A 14,384-nucleotide genomic window follows, 5' to 3' on the forward strand; every position below is an offset into this window, starting at 1 on the left:
TGAGGGGACATCCTGACGGTAGGCAGAACTTTTGAGCAGTCTACCTGGTTATTCATTTTTGCCTGGAAGGAGAGAGCAAGGTACGGAACTATGTGGACTCAAGGGCAATGACTAATGGTTTGGTTGGATGATCAGAAACTTGAAGGAATACCACTTAAAGGTTGGTAGAAGGAGTCTGGGGAGAAATAAGAATAAGCAAAATATGAAAAGATCTTTGTGTCTCACAGCAGAGAAGTTTAATGATCAAGTGAGCAAGATGACCTATTCCGTGGATGTTGGTCAGCCTCTTTTCTGAGCGACCCCACCCTTGCCCATTGGGCTAATAAAAATAGTGGCCAGGTCAGGAGAGCTGAAGGCTATGCCTGGACTCAGCAACATGAACTTCCACTCGCCAAGCCTACAGCCCCTGCTCCAGGTCCACCTCCCATCGCCGGCTGTACATCTGCAGAGGCAGTAGCTGCACAGAGACAACAGCTTCCCAAGGACATCTCCTTAAGCTCCCCCTTCATTGTCCCAATTTGGTGGTAGGACATGCTGGGTTTCTCATATTTCTCTTCAAGCTCTGATTTCAGGAGATTGCTAGTGGGCATCAGGAGGATGTATTAATAATTCTTTCTCTGCTCTTTCAACTTCCACTTCCAGATCTTCACTTCCCCAGCAGGGCAGGGGGCCACATTTGTATAAGGTCTAATTTCCATAATAAATCCCCTGTTCCAGTAACACTCATGAGAGCTTTGCTTCCCTGACTGAACCCTGGCCGGCAAAAGGGGATTCGGGGTGGGTGAGTAGACCATGCATTTTATCCAGGTGAGGCCCTTTACGATCGCTAGCTTTTCAGGACGTGACTCTTATGTGTAGTTCTTCTGCAGTCTGGAAGGTGAGGAGTAAGATGGAGTGGGATTGCTATGCATAGAAAGAAAGGAAAAACTGGAAGGAAATTCCCCAAATCTAAAATAATGTTAAAGTCTTGCTTTTGGTGGTAAGGCTACATATGGTTTATGTTTTCATTTTTTTCTACTGCTATTATAATTTCCAAATTTTTATAAGAAATAGTTTTGATCTATTACTTGATTACTGAAAAAATAACATTTTGTTTCGAATAAAATCAGGGAATTTAAAAAGTTCAGATTACTTGGTGACATATACATACACTAGGGCATAATACAAAATCCATTTGTTGAATAGAGTTGAATTAATCAGTTTGCACTCAATGTATACCAAGAACAAGGTTACTAGTTCAAAAAACACACCAGGTTTCAGTACCTCAAACAGTAAGTAAGACTGAGTGTGTTAGGCTCCTTCCATTACAAGAGGAGGCTTTATTAAGGCTCAAGGTATGGTGGTTTATTGTAAGAATACATAAGACATTAAAATTGCTGGAATTTTTAACTGTCCCACATTTCACGGTGGCACAGAGTGTAGGAGACCCCTTGGAGCCTGGGCCTGGATTGAGGTTCATCTGGCTCAGAAGTAACTCTTGGGAACCTAGGAGAAAGTTATGGGTATTTATTCAAACATTTCTCTAATAGATAATTCAGCTTCTTCCTATGCTTTCCCCATGTGTACTCGCTATTAAAGAAAATTAGATCATTTATAAGGAAAATTTAAAAATCAATCTCATTCTGTGTATATCACAAGTATTTTATCATATAAGCAATAGGGAGCTACAGTGGAGATTGAAGCAGGAAAGTAAACTGAGATTTGAGGTTGAGATTAATAATAAAGCAGCCTGGAAACAGGGTGAAAGGAGTAAAGTCACAGAGGCAGAGAAGACAACTAGGATGTTAGTGTAACAACCTAGGCAAAAAAATAATGTAAACCGACTCAAGAAACTGGCAAGTAGAACCAAAAATTATGTTGGAGAAACTAATGAAAAGTATCGTATTAGCATAATTAGAAACCTATTTGTTTAACTTTAATGAAAAGCTGCATTTTATTTTCAAAGAGTAAAGAAAGGTTGACCTTGCTTTTAGTCAAACGTAATGTGGGATTTTCAGTCCTATGGATTTGTTAATTACCGATTTCTTCCTAGCTGTCTGACAAGGCAACCTGTCATTCCTGATCATATGGTTGCTGAAAAGCACTGGTTAACGGTAGACTAGGTTGTGCTGTAGTAACAACGCGCAAAGCTCGGTTGCTTAAAACCACAAGGTAGTTTCTCCCTCACATACAGGTCTATCGTGGGTCAGCTGAGGGCACCGCTGTGCAGCAGCCTGGCTCTAGGATCAGGCCGAAAGATCCACCACCATCTGCCACCGCTTGCCTTTCACTGTGGTAGAGGGAAAAAGACAGTAGCCCATCATACACCAGCTCATAAAGCATCTGTCTGGAGTAGAACATTATACCTCACTGGTCAAAGTAAATCATATAGCCCCACTCAACTTTCAGGGAGTAGAGAATTGCAGTCCTGCTGTGTGTGTCCAGTCGGAACCAGAAGTCTTTCTGTGAACAATGCTAATGTTCACCCCACTGGTTATGGCTTCTTCATTAGCAGTGTTGGCTTGGCTGCCTTGAAACTCATGAACTACCTAGAGATCAGGGAAAAGACTTTAAAGTAAGACTCCACCTGCAGCAGCCAGTAGTGGTGCTATTAATTCCCAGAAGCTTAGTTAGAAAGCCCTAAGGTCTTAGCTATTTATATAGCTGCAAACACCCAAGACACTTCCTGACAGATTATGGATGTGGAGTACAATAATAGCCTTAGTAGAATTTCCGTTCTGGTTTCTGTCTTGTCAGGAATCTTCCCTGCAGTCTACCTAGGGCCTCCCAAGCCGTATCCCGGGCTTGTTCTTCACCTTCTGCCCTGCTGTGCATAGTGACTATTAAGCAGCTGTCCTCTCCCACTGCGGGGAGGGCTGTGTGTCCAGCAGGCATTGTTAGTGCAGCAACATATGCTAGTGGAGCACTTGGGAAGCAGGCTAGATGGAAAACAGGGGGACTTAATTGAATTAGAAGCACACACGCAGGATAGTCTGGTCTGCAATCTTTGCAGCCCCCTCTCTGTTTGTCAGAGAAAATCTGTCTACTTTCACATGATCTGCTAGCATTTGGGATTTATCCTCCGCACCTTCTACTAAATCCAATAGCCGTCTCTTATTCTCTTGCATCCTCACATTCTATAAACCAAAGAAATATGGTCTTTTGCAATAGTTCCGCAGTCCTTGCCAGAAATAGACAAACGAAGGAGTGCTGAGGATGAATGAGGGCCTTAGGACATCCCACACACTGGGTTCCACCTTGCTTCGCAACTGCCAGCCCTCTAGGTATGGGTTCCCACACTTTCCTGATGATAAGACGCAACAAAGGTATTGGTTAAAATACAGATTGCCCAGCCTATCCAGGGGAAGATATGAATCAGAAGGTCTGGATAGGGCCTCAGGAATCTGATTTTTAAAACACTTGAGATCTTATTTTCAGGAAAGTTTGGGAAACACTGGCCATTGTTTGTTCCCTTCCTCTTACAATACTTGGACGTTTTTCATCTTCACCAAACAAAGCTGCAAGGCTGGAGAACGATACCACCAAAGCTTTCTCAAATAACCTCAACCTATCTGCTTCTCCTATGATAAAAATTTCTAGCCTCTAGTTATATCATATCTAGTGTACTTTCATATACTTTTATATAGTGTTGGGCTATTGTCTCCAGCTGTTTCACTAGGCATGTGTAGTTTCTCCCTATAAGTATAAATTCCCAAAAGTCAAGACTAGTGCCTCTACTTTGTTTTGTCTTCCCTACTCTCCATACACGTCTAGCATCGTATCCTCCTCTACCTCTGTCTCCATCATCTAATTATCTATCCCCATTGGAATGTAAACTCCATGAGAGCATGCAGCTTACCTCCTCCACAGTATTTAGAACTGTGCCCAGCATGTATTAGGTGCTCCAGATAAACGCGTCTTGGCTTGTGGGTCAGATTAATAAGAAAGTTTTAAACAAGTCTGAGACATCTCAAATGTTACAAGGTTGCTGCTATCTTGACTGTTTTATCAATGTGATGATTCCCTTTCCTCCTTTTGCCCTCTCTTTCCAGCCCCTGCCTTTTCCCCTGCCTAGACTGTCCTAAAGAGCGTTTCTCTAATCTAATGGATAGAGAAACAGAAGTCCAGAGCTGAATACAAGTAATGTACAGTTTTGATTTTTGCTGGCCCGCAATCTATTCCTCTTCATTTTGTTAACAGAAGCCCGATTCCCTTTCAGGGAACCATCTCAGCCTCTGTACTGAGGTAGGAGTGATCCAGACCTGACCAATCAGCGTATCCCCTTGCCTCAAAGCTTGTTTCAGGAATGGCTATATGACCCCTGGGTCTAATCAGAGTTGGGGACTTTTGCTGGGACTTTGGCAAACACTGGCTCTGGTACTGCTGAGGTTGCTAGCTAGAGAATATTACAATAGCCTGGAGTTAGTGGGCGGCCTCCCGTGGAGAGTGCCTGCCCGAGATTGAAACCAGCACAGGGAAGAACAGGATGCAGTGCTGATCAGAGAAGACAGGCACGGAGAGAGTAGTGGTGACCCGGGAGCACGCGCCGTGGGGACAGGCTATGGGACGCACTTGTTCTGTGACCTCTTGCAGGCGTCCTGCACATGGTCTGCATGTCCGGTGTCAAGCGCAGCCCTCGTACTCAGGGCAGGCTGGGTGAAGAAGAGAGCTTTGTTTGCAGGGAACATGCTGCCCAGGGGCTCACCCAACACATGACCAGGCTCACCCCGTGTCGTCCTTTACCAGCAGCATTCAGAGGGCTTCCTGAATGCCCTTGCATGCTCTTTTTATACACTGTGCAACTCATGCCACCAAGCCATCTGCAATAGATTTGTTTCCACGTTGGTCTGTGAGCTGCAACTGGAGAGCCAGGGCCGGATTTTCCACAAGTTGTACCCCCATACCTAGCACAGTGCCTGGAGGTGCTCCGTGCTCACTACCTGTTGGTTACACGATTCAGGGTATGCATAGAGTAGCTTACAGAGTTCAACTCTGAGTTTCCTGACCTGAAAACACAAGGGCTATGCCTCTACCAAAAATTAGAGCTACTGAGGGGAAAAAACTTCTTGATTTCTCGACCTTGCTGGGCAGAGAAGAGTCGACTCTGAGCTGAAGTTGTTGGCCTTGCTCCCTCTCTTCGCAGATGACAGCCTCTGGTCAGTTTGTGAGGGGACACACCACTGAGAGGCAGACAGCAGCCTGCGCTGTCCTGGCCAGCTGGGCGGTTTCTCCGTAGGCCTCTGAGAGGCCAGGAGAGATGGGGCATGACAGAGCCAGGCCCGCTGCTCTGCTCACTAGAGAATGCCCGAGCTGGCCGGAAGACCCGCTGCACATGTGGGAAGCAGAGGAAGGGTTTCTGCCCCCAGAGGGAAAGACAAGAGGGTAAAAAAAGAGAGCGAGTAGGGATTTTTGGTTTTGGTTTTAGCATCAATGCCCGAGGAAACTGACAGCAAGCATCCCTCTGTGAATATGTGGATCCCACTGGATGGAAATGCAGGCTGAGGCACCAGCACCTGGCTCCTTTCTTTTTCTTTTCTTTCTTTTTTTTTCTCTCATGTAATAACACTTCCCCCCAATTCTTACAAAAATTTGGTAAAAATAGCTGTTTTCATTTGAGAAGCATTTTGAAGAGACCAGTCAAAAGGCCACTTTTCCATTAGCTATTGTGAATAATGCTGCAGCGAACATGGTAACACATATATCTCCTTGAGGTACTTATTTCATTTACTTTGGATATATACCCAGATGTGAGATTGCTGGATCATGTAATGGTTTTGTTGTTTATTTTTTGAGGAATCTCATACGATTTTCTGTAATGGCTCTACCTGTTTACATTCCCACTAACAGCATGCAAGGGTTTCTTTTGTGTCCACTGATGGATGAATAGATAAAGAAATTGAGATAATATGCGCACGTGCGCGCACACACATACACACACACACACACACACACAGAAGCACATACACACACAATGAAATGTTATTCAGCCTTAATAACGAAGGAGATATGGCAGTATGTTTGAACCTAGAGGACATCATGCTAAGTGAAATAAACCAGACACAAAAAGAAAAAGGCTGCATGATCTCACTTATATTTAGAATCTAAACTCATAGAACCAGAGAGTATAATAGTGGTTAGCATGGTCTACGGGGTTGAGGAAAATGGGGAGACGCTGGTCAAAGGGTACAAAGTTTCAGTCATGTAGAATGAATAAGTCTAGAGATCTAGTGTATGGCATGATGACTATTGCTAATAATATTATATTGAATAGTGGAAATTTGCTGAGAAGCTAGATCTCAGGTGCTCTCACCACACACACAAAAAATGGTAACTGTGTGAGATGGATATGTTAATTAGCTTGATTGTAGCAATCATTTTGCTATGTATATGTATATCAAAACATCATGTTGTATACCTTAAAATATATAATTTTTATTTTTTTAAAAAAGGCCACTTTTCCTTACTACCCAATTCTATTACTGAGTAGGATTTCTGTAAGATTTTTCTTCCCAAAGGGAGAGGCCGACTACACTCTGCTTTATAGAAACTCTTCCTTCAAATCATCACATTACCTCATATCTTCTTTTTGCCTCGGCTGCCTTTTTTTCTTTGAACTCATGTTGAAATCACGTCCAAAGTATGGATAACAAGTTGCAAGCAGGATTGTGGTCATGAAACAAATATTGCACCTTAAAATAAATGCCAGTGAACACAATTCAGGCAATTGGATAGACATTTCTTTCCTATCAGAAAGTATTTTGATGAATAGGATTCCTTCTTGGGCCAACATCACTCTCACATTCTTTGCATCATCTTCGTAGCTCTGCTGGACTCCCTTCTTTTTACTCCCAGCCTTGCGGGCAAACTCTAATCAAAGTTTATATGCAAAAAAGATGGAGGAAGTTTCCTAGGATATGGATAAAGCCAAATTCCACAGTGCCAGAGAAAGAGGTAATAGTTGTGCAAATACAGCTAGTGAATAGCTTCTCTGATCCAGCTCTTGAGGAAGGGAAGATGGATAGGATTCCTATCAGGTGTGCCCAACTGTTAAAGACCTAGTGTCTTATTTGCTGCTCTGGAAAATACGCTTACAAAATACAAGCAAATCCCTAAGGGGAACTCTCAGGCACTTTATGAATGTTAACAATTTTCTAATCACTGATATTATGTTCACATAGTGGCTTCTATTAACACAACAACAAGTTTTGCAACATGCCCTACATTTACTTGATGCTTCTTGGTATTTCCATCTCATGACAGTGATAAAAAAAGAATCCCATATCTTTCTTGATATTTTGAGGTAATTGTTCCCAGTTGCTGTAATACGAACTGATTTGGCTCCAATGGAAATCCCACTAATAGTGACAAGTTGATATTTACTACCATTTGATCTCAGAAACAAGAATACTGTGTTATATGTCTACTGTTATATGCTTTATATGTAAATTGTTAATGAACAGTTTACAAAGTGACATTGACCGTTGTTACGTCGTGTATTCCAAAGACAAGTAGACTCAAGCTAGGTGTGACTTCTGAAACAGATGGCCAGTTTAGGTGATACACTCTAGTCTCTCAACTGACTGAACGGAAAACAATGGAAGGTATTGCTGTTGTTTTTTAGCATCATTTATGTCACTTTTTTCCCTCCCCCACAACATTTTTTTCCTCAACTATTTTAGCAGGTAGCATTGGCTGTAATTTGTACTTCACAATCTAACAGGGAATTCCCTGGCAGTCCAGTGGTTAGGACTCCACGCTTTCACTGCCAAAGGCCCGGGATCCTGTAAGCCACGTGGCACGGCCAAAAAAAAAAAAATGATGAGATGCAAAACTAAGATATAATCCTGGATATTAAGAAAAAAAGAAAAGAAAAGAGAATGGATTAAAAAAATAACAAATACAAGTATCAATGATAAACTGTAAATTTATCCTATTTTATATCATTTTTAGTTTTAGCTTTCCTTGATATTGATAATGGTAATAATAACTAGTTTTAGGCAATTATGTATCATAACATTAATCCTCATAAGACATGATTGACTAGGTATAAGTATATCCATGTAATGGATGAGGGCATAGATAAAAAGAAGTTTAGAAAGGCTAGAGACAGAGATGTGTTGGAGCTGATGCACACCAGCCTCTGAGAACCATTTGTGCACGTCTCTCCCAACTTCGTATGCAGTGTCATCACATAGTAGCTTAAAACTGGCCACCGTGAAAGTATTTACACCATGGAATTTAGCAAACACTAGAAATCAGGGTACCCCCTCCCCTAAACGCCGGTTGTTAAACATTAAACAAGTGCTCCACTTGTTACAAAACTAGTAAGTGGCTGAGTTGAGATTTAAACTGTTCTGTCTGACTCCAGGCTGGGTGGAAACCATGGGCCAAAAAGTCAGGAGACTTTTGTTCTAGTACTAGCTTTGCCATGGAATTTTATGTTCTTAAGCCAATCCCTTCAAGTGTCTACCCTGCATTTTATCATCTACAGCATCCAGCTCTTAAATATTTAAATAATGAATAAAAGTATGAAGAATTATTGAAGGGCACTACCCATATATTCTTATCTGGTAAGAACAAGAATTCTGAGCTTTGTTGATCACCTTCCCCCACCACTGCCATGTTCACTTAGTAGAATTGAAGAGAGGGCATTCCTGCTCCCCATCCCCCCTTCTCTAATTCCCCTTCCCCTGGCCTCTTCAGTAAGGTTCTCCCAGAAGCAGACTCTGAGACAAGGATTCACATGCAAGTGATTTGTTATGGAAGTACTCCCAGAGAAACCAAACCGAGAAACCGTGGGGAGCTGACTAAGGATGGGGAGGAAGCCAAGCAAAGGCGTGAGTTCAGGAGAAATCCCATGGGAGCTCAGGAGCATACATCACGCCACAGTTTAGCCTCAAATCAAGGCAGCTGGGCTTTTGTGCCACCCCACCCTACACAACCATTGGCTATGGGGGAGGGGAGTTAACAAACTCCGAGACACTTTGATCTCTCTGCATAGGGGGGTTGGCTCCAGTGCCCATCTCTGAAAGTCCCAAGCAGCAAAGATTGGAGAAGAGGGGAGCTGGGTATGCAGAGGTGAGAAGATGCACCAACACTGTCTATTATATACTTCTACAAATCATGTTTTACTGAGAACACTGCTTCATCCAGGCTGGCCAAGGGTAATACGGCTTTTCTCAGAAAGCCCAACATGATTTGTCTATTCTCCTCCTAGCCAAATGGGAGCATGTTAGGGCACTAGAACACTCTGGAAATCTGGAAAGTAAGAAAATAGTCCCTCAGGATAAAGACATCCAGCTCTATTTCAGAAAAAGAGAGAGAGACAGAAAAAGGACACACATGGCAGACACCACACCTATGCTGAACTGGCTCTGAAAAAAGGGGATGACCACCTGGGGAGGAGACACAGTGTGTCCCCCACTACAGTGAACCTTTGAGTATGGAGCTTTTCGTGCTATGACATGCCACAGTAGTTGATAGTTTTCCTCATCCACTCTTATCCCAACCCCAGGTAAAAATAAAAAGTACATGGCCAGTTCACTTGAATGTTTATACCACTCTTTAAGTTTGTTCAGCAAAGAGATCGTACCAGGTTTCTGGATGGGCATTTGGGCTAAGTATAATGCAAAACGATCCATTCAATGCATTAGGCATTCTTGGGACAGGAACCCATAACCCACTGAGAAATCTCTTTACACTCCTGCATTATTTCCATGAAAGCCTAATGTGCTACAGAACTCAAAATGTTTTCCCTTCTGCAAAATGTCCACAAATAATGTAGGAATTATTACTCCATTGTATCCACTAGGAAACTGGGGCACCAATTAAGTGGCAAGTCCATTAGAGGAGCTGTACCCACTCATGCTTTGAAATAGTGCCTTATTACATGGAGACTGGCTTTGAATATGAACAGTTAGAGACGCCACCTTGTGTTGCATCTAAGCAGCCACATCCCCTACAGTGCTCGTCAGGTTTTTGGTTTGGGGATTTTTATCTCCTACGTCATACAAACCCGTATTTTTAAAAATCATTTTTCTACTTGCTCCTTTTCTTTTAAAATGTAATCCAAGTTATCTGAGGGAACAGAAAACTCCAGTGTGAAATAGATAATAACAGTTTTTAATAATCATTACTCATGAAACCTCAAGTGGCTTTGGTGGGCATCTGGTCATCACTAAGAGGATTGAATTTATCAAAGTCATTTTGCTTAATTAGGTGGCTAACTGACAGGGCCTTTCTTACTGAAAAAGCATTACAATCGTATGCAGAAGCCTCAGGAAGTTCTTGATTGGACCATGTTAGCATTGTTTTACTGGCTATCATTAAATTCCCACTTGCAACCCCTAGGAGCTAATTCAAGTTCCAGGATACTGCACAAAGCTCACATAACCAGCTGGTCAACTTAAATTGAAGACAACTTAACTAAAAATAATAAAGTGAATCAATATCTCAGGTCCTACTTTACATAGAGGAATTCGTGCTTTGGTATGATGCTTGCTCTAAGCGTGGCCAATGCCTTACATCCACAAGTCTAAATCCTAGAACGAGTGTAGCCTAATAACTTAAGAATGCCCAGTTAGTAAGCTCCAAGTCATCCTTAGGTAGAGAAGGAGCTTCAGAGATTACATAATATGTTTTAACTGGACAAACACCAACTGTTCTTTCATGCAGAGACTAATAAGCTACAATTCAGTGATATGTCCATTTTTTTCATATGTATCAAAAAGGAAAAAGAATGTTACATCCTAGTCTCAAAGTTTAAAAAAAAAAAAAAAACTATTTTAAAAGGGATTAGCCCTAAGAGTAAATGAGCAAGGTAAAATGATTGGTCTAAGTGGATATTGCTAGGGCAAAAATCTGGAGTGTAATATATTACCTCACCAATACTAGGGGTTCTGACACTTTAATAGGCAGTTCAAGCCTTTCTCTTCTGGTAATGTCCTTTTACCTTATCCCTGGATAGGAAGCTGAATTCTAGTCTTTGAATTCAAATATCCCCCAAGAATCCTGTAGAGGCTGCCCACAGCTCACAGGTCTAATAACTCTTATCAGGGAGGAAGAAACAGGAATAATTGGATCCCATGAGCCTCTATTTACAGTAGTCAAGGAATGGAACATAAACCGATTGAGCTGTGTGGCTAGGCAAGCAGACTTGGGAACACCATTTGGCAGGAAACAACCAGAGAAATAGGAAGGAGAGTTGGCCCCAGGGACTTTCTAAAGCACAGAAGTGGCTGTGAGTGTGCATGCATGCTCCCTATACAAGATGGAGAAATTCCAGGCAGTTTTTACAACCTGTGAATGTTTGCTTATAGTGAAGGAAGATGTTATAACCAACACCTTAGACAGACTTCTTAAAGTCTTTGACCTGCTGAAGTCACAAACCAGCTGACCTGCTCTCACATTAAACTGTCTTACACAAGCTACCTTGTCCTCTACATAAGCTACGTTGTTTTTTTTTTTTTTTTAATTTCAGTATTTCCCTCATCATTTTTCCCTTCCCACATACAAACAAAGTTGACTGGAATCTTGCAGACATCAAATTGTAAAGCTTTCCTATATAATTAATTTATGTGCAAAAACAACATGGTCCTGGAAAAATGGGAGATTTTCATAGATTTTACCAAATTTTAACAACCTAATTTATTTTTAAACAGCAGGTGGGTTAGATAACAGGATAGGCTTTGGCACATGATAATCTTATTAACGGAAAAGAAACCACAAAACTCATGGGTCTTGGTTCAAAATACCCTCTGTGCCTTAGTCTTTGATCAGCAGATCCAAATAGGGTGGGCTAAGAGCCCTTGTCTCTCATTCAAGTTGCTACCAACTACTTGTGTATTTGGGTAGGTTGGAAGTATTTTGGCCTTCAGGTTTCTTGATCTATAAAACATGGGGGTTGGAATCCAGAGGGATTCATTCTTGCTGCAACATCTATTTTTTGTTGACCGTAGTCGATAATAAACTAGAAAGTTCCCTGTAGCAGGAGGTGATTTTGTTTGGGTAAGAAGTTAGAAAGAGCAATGTTAAATACCAACCACAGAAGGGTGATTATGAAGTGTGATAAAGAGAAATAATCATCATAAACAACATTTACTGAGCTCCTCCCACAGGCCATGAGATCTGCTAAGGCTTCCATGGACTTTATTGGTATAATGGAGCCAAGAGACTATTATTTAAAACCCATATGGACTTTCACCATTTCTGCCTTCTCAGATGGCTGGTTTAATTCATATCATGGGAAGGAGGGTGAATCTGTCTACTCTTTCTTTCCTCTTTCAAAGACTTATAAAGGAGGAGACATGGAAAGATTGATAATTCAAAGTCTCTTCCAGAGTTGCAAAGATAAGACTGGTTTAGAGGTATTAATGAATCATTAAGTAAATTTGTTAGGCCTGCATTCAAGTGGAAGGAAGGATAATAAGCTAAGGTAAAGTGTCTTCCTAGAGGATCTGATTTTGAGGGAGTCAGAAAAATGGAGTGAGAGGGCAATGTAAGGAACATACAGAGCCAAAGATTTTTCCAAGCCAGGAAGATATGTAAAGCCCCTCACCTGCCCAACCTATGAGCTGAAGGGCTCAAGTTCTTCAACAAGTCAGAATGGAGTCAGTGTAGAGGACAGATATTGGACATGAGAAATTAGTGGGATTCAGCAGAAACTGTACCACAGGCACAGAAGTAACAGAGGATAGTAGCACTCCATGGAGTTCCCAAGAATCTTAAAGAAGGCTTTGCCCTTCACATACAACAAGGAATGGAAGCATGGCACTTGTTTTTAAATCTAAAAGTGTAAGAAGACCTCAAACAACCTGGAGATACTTCATCCTCAAATCTTACAGCAATCCAATAAAGTACATGTTGTCATCCCCATCTTACATCTTTCTGTTCCACAGTGGTCCAAGTAAGAGAATAACACTGTGTTTCAGGAAGAAAAACAAAGAGGTTTGGGGACTTTTGATTGTTTTTCATGTCAATCAAAAAGCCACAGTCTTGGGTTAATGACATCTAGGATTATTGTTTGGGAGAGAGGTGACATAAAGATGGTACCCACATTGACTTGCCAAATTGAGGGCGGTTAATAGAAGCAAGAGAGGATGCTCCATATTTCCCTAGATGGGAATTAGAGAGTAGGATTTCAGATGACCATTTTTAAGGTGTTTCTCACTCCTGTGACTCTCTAACCTGAGCAGCACAATTCCATCTGTGGTAACTGGGTGCAGAGTATCTGTGGGCTACATTTTGGTCCTGCCAGGGTTCCCACAAACATCTGGAGACGGGGAGGGGTGGGTATCTTTTGGTTGATTATAAGACAAAAGCAATACTCAAAGCAAAACTTCCCCTCAGATTTCTTTATTATTCTTTTTTTTACTTATTCTGCTTTGCACAAAGTTTAAAAAAAAAAAAGTCAATTAACAGTTTCAGAGGATTCATGATCCCATTAGATAAATTTTCCCTCCCACACTGTCAGTACTAAATGTCATCCTGGTGCCTTTAAATGTATTATATTTCATATGGAGGATCAAAGCAAACCTTTCAATTAGTTCCTCAAGGTGATTCTGCGTAGTATCAATTCTAGCATTGAAGTTTTTGTGCTTATAAAACTCTTCACCATGTACAGGGATGAAGATGCTGACAAAATGGGACGAGGTTTATCTGGGCCCTCATACATTTTTGCTTGTTCCCTTTGTTTGGAATATCTAGTCAGAATTCAGGATGAATTCTGTGTCCTTGGCGTGGAATAAAACTAACCAGACCATTATGAGCTCAAAGCTGGCACTTAGCATTAATGATTCTTATCTACTGAATTATCTGCTTTCTAAGGCCTAGGAACATCTGATGAGGCAGAGCTGATGAATAAAACTACATACTCTTATGAAAGGAATAGGCGAAATGAAACCAGTTTCATTTATGTTAGAATCCTAGGGTTATAGATGAAATTATTTTTTTCAAACCTTAAAAGTATTAGAAGCTTACCACAGAAAATTTGAGGAAAAAAAATGTTTAAAGCTATCTCTTTTTACAATAATATTTTGGTACATTTTTATGTATGTTTTTCACATATTTGAAATCAGGCTTAATATACAATTAAGTATACTGTTTTTTTAACATGTCATTTAAAAGAATCATGTTGTAAGCTCTCCCTAAAGGTCATTTTAAGTGACAAAATAAATTCCTTCTTGTGTAAGTAAGCCATGTTTTACGTGGATGGCCTACACTGAGTATTTAAGCTATTTTAATTATTTTTCACTAAGTAAAACTGATCACATGGGGTGACACTTAAGTATCAGGTGTATAATGTTTCTTTTTACCGTGGCAATAAAACAATGTAGTTATAGTGTTCCTTCCTCAAAAATATTGGGAGGAAAGCAGGCAGGCATGGTGTTCCTTTTGAGGCACAGCAG

At 41.1% G+C, this 14,384-nt stretch overlaps 2 long non-coding RNA genes across 3 annotated transcripts in view; one reads left to right on the forward strand and one right to left on the reverse strand.

The window, feature by feature from the left end:
* Positions 1–14,384, reverse strand: part of LOC309633133 — a 452,881-nt gene that overhangs the window by 248,468 nt on the left and 190,029 nt on the right. The gene's annotated exons all lie outside the window — the stretch shown is intronic.
* LOC309633130 overlaps positions 1–14,384 on the forward strand; it is a 249,039-nt gene that overhangs the window by 166,783 nt on the left and 67,872 nt on the right. For both annotated transcript variants that reach the window (XR_014247327.1, XR_014247328.1), the window contains one exon: positions 4,032–4,119. This is a non-coding gene — a long non-coding RNA (uncharacterized lncRNA). The remainder of the gene's footprint in view (positions 1–4,031; positions 4,120–14,384) is intronic.

Source organism: Balaenoptera borealis (assembly GCF_965194805.1).
Source record: "Balaenoptera borealis genome assembly, chromosome: 8".
In the NCBI taxonomy this organism is placed as follows: domain Eukaryota; kingdom Metazoa; phylum Chordata; class Mammalia; order Artiodactyla; family Balaenopteridae; genus Balaenoptera; species Balaenoptera borealis.